The sequence below is a fragment of the Oncorhynchus kisutch genome, linkage group LG24 (assembly GCF_002021735.2).
Source record: "Oncorhynchus kisutch isolate 150728-3 linkage group LG24, Okis_V2, whole genome shotgun sequence".
NCBI classification, from domain to species: domain Eukaryota; kingdom Metazoa; phylum Chordata; class Actinopteri; order Salmoniformes; family Salmonidae; genus Oncorhynchus; species Oncorhynchus kisutch.
Genome location: NC_034197.2, coordinates 33,876,907 through 33,880,221, shown reverse-complemented (window position 1 = coordinate 33,880,221; position 3,315 = coordinate 33,876,907).

The window sequence follows — 3,315 nt, the reverse complement described above, 5'->3', positions numbered from 1 at the left end:
AGCCGATGTGAGTAAGGCCAGATGGATTACCAGGACGCATACTCAGAGCATCCGCTGACAAATTGGCAAGTGTCTTCACTGACATTTTCAACCTTTCCCTGACCCAGTCTGTAATACCTACATGTTTCAAGCAGACCACCACAGTCTCTGTGCCCAAGAACGCCAAAGTAACCTGTCTAAATGACTATCACCCTGTAGCACTCACATCTGCTCACCAAGCTCATCACTAAGCTAAGGACCCTGGGACTGAACACCTCCCTCTGCAACTGGATCCTGGACTTAATGACGGGCCGCCCCCAGGTGGTGAAGGTAGGCAATAACACTTCTGCCACGCTAATCAACACAGGAGGGCCCTCAAGTGTATGTGCTTAGTCCTCTCCTGTACTCCCTGTTCACCCACGACTGTGGGGCAGTGCATGACTCCAACACCATCATTAAGTTTTCTGGCCTGATCACCGACGATGATGAGATAGCATACAGGGAGGAGGTCAGAGACCTGGCAGTGTGGTGCCAGAACAACAACATCTTTCTCACCGACCAAGGAGCTGATCGTGGACTACAGGTAACGGAGGGCCAAGCACGCCCCCATTCACATCAACAGGGCTGAAGTGGAGTGGTCAAGAGCTTCAAGTTCATCTGCGTCCATACCACTAAAGATCTATCATGGTCCACACACACCAACACAGTCATGAAGAGGGCAGGACAACTCCTCTCCCCCTCGGGAAGCTAAAAAGATTTGACATCAGATCCTCAACAAGTTCTACAGCTGCACCACTGAGAGCATCTTGACTGGCTGCAACTCAGCATTCTTTGTCCTCCAAACACGACGAGTTGAGTTTTTACCAAAAACTTATATTTTGGTTTCATCTGACCATATGACATTCTCCGAATCTTCTTCTGGATCATCCAAATGCTCTCTAGCAAACTTCAGACGGGCCTGAACATGTACTGGCTTAAGCTGGGGGACACGTCTGGCACTGCAGGATTTGAGTCCCTGGCGGCGTAGTGTGTTACTGATGGTAGGCTTTGTTACTTTGGTCCCAGCTCTCTGCAGGTCATTCACTAGATCCCCCTGTGTGGTTCTGGGATTTTTGCTCACCGTGGTTGTGATCATTTTGACCCCACGGGGTGAGATCTTGCGTCGAGCCCCAGATCAAGGGAGATTATCAGTGGTCTTGTATGTCTTCCATTTCCTAATAATTGCTCCCACAGGTGATTTCTTCAAACCAAGCTGCTTACCTATTGCAGATTCAGTCTTCAAAGCCTGGTGCAGGTCTACAATTTTGTTTCTGGTGTCCTTTGACAGCTCTTTGGTCATGGCCATAGTGGAGTTTGGAGTGTGACTGTTTGAGGTTGTGTACAGGTGTCTTTTATACTGATAACAAGTTCAAACAGGTGCCATTAATACAGGTAACGAGTGGAGGACAGAGGAGCCTCTTAAAGAAGAAGTTACAGGTCTGTGAGTGACAGAAATCTTGATTGTTTGTAGGTGACCAAATACTTATTTTCCACCATAATTTGCAAATACATTCATTAAAAATCCTACAATGTTATTTTCTGGATTTTTTTTCTCATTTTGTCTGTCATAGTTGAAGTGTACCTATGATGAAAATGCCTCTCTCATATTTTTAAGTGGGAGAACATGCACAATTGGTGACTGACTAAATACTTTTTTGCCCCACTGTATAGTTTTGGCAAGTCAATTAGGACATCTACTTTGTGCATGACACAAGTAATTTTCCAACAATTGTTTAGAGACAGATTATTTCACTTAACATTCACTGTATCACAATTCCAGTGGGTCAGAAGTGTACATACACTAAGTTGATTGTGCCTTTAAATAGCTTAGAAAATTCCAGAAAATAATGTCATGGCTTCAGAAGCTTCTGATAGGCTAATTGACATAATTTTAGCCAAGTAGAGGTGTACCTGTGGATGTATTTTAAGGCCTACCTTCAAACTCAGTGCCTCTTTGCTTGACATCATGGAAATATAAAAAAAAATCAGGCAAGAGCTCAGAAAATAATCTGTAAACCACCACATCCTTGGGAGCAATTTCCAAATGCCTGCGTTCATCTGTACAAGAAATAGCACGCAAGTATAAACACCATGGGACCACGTAGCCATCATACCGCTCAGGAAGGAGGCGCGTTCTGACTCCTATAGATGACCGTACTTTGGTGCGAAAAAGTTGTTGTGCGAAAAAGTTGTTCAATCCCAGAACAACAGCAAAGGACCTTGTGATGATGGTCTGATGAAAGAAAAATAGAACTGTTTGGCCATAATGACCATCGTTATGTTTGGAGGAAATAGAGGGAGGCTTGCAAGCTGAAGAACACCATCCCAACCATGAAGCACGGGGGTGGCATCATCATGTTGTAGGGGTGCTTTGCTGCAGGAGGGACTAGTGCACTTCACAAAATAGATGGCATCATGAAGTAGGACAATTATGTGGATATATTGAAGCAACATCTCAAGACATCAGTAAGTTAAAGCTTGGTCGCAAATGGGTCTTCCAAATGGACAATGACCCCCAAGCATTCTTCCAAATTGTGGCAAAATGGCTTAAGGACAACAAAGTCAAGGTATTGGAGTGGCCATCACAAAGCCCTGACCTCAATCCTATAGAAAATGTGTGGGCAGATCTGAAAAGGCGTGTGTGAGCAAGGAGGCCTATAATCCTGACTCAGTTACACCAGCTCTTGTCAGGAGGAATGGGCCAAATTCACCCAACTCAATATGGGAAGCTTGTGGAAGGCTCCCCAAAACGTTTGACCCAAGTTAAACAATTTAAAGGCAATGCTACCAAATACTAATTGAGTGTATGTAAAATTCTGACCCACTGGGAAGGTGATGAAAGAAAGAAAAACTGAAATAAATCCTTCTCTCTACTGTTATCCTGACATTTCACATTCTTAAAATAAAGTGGTGATCCTAACTGACCTAATACAATACATTTTTACTCGGATTAAATGTCAGGAATTGTGGAAAAACTGAGTTTAAATGTATTTGGCTAAGGACATGTAAACTTCCGATTTCAACTGTATCTACCTCAATTACCTCGTATCCCTGCATATCGACTCATTACACGTACCCCTTGTATATAGCCAAGTTATCATTACTCATTGTGTATTTATTATAAAATTATTATTTTTTACTTTTCTATTAATTCTCTATTTTCTCTCTGCGTTGTTGGAAAGGACCCGCAAGTAAGTATTTCACTGTCATTGTTAACGCAGCATGTGACGAATACAATTACATTTGATTCATTTGATTAGTCCTTCCCAGCTGGGACAGGACTTTGACATCATTCAC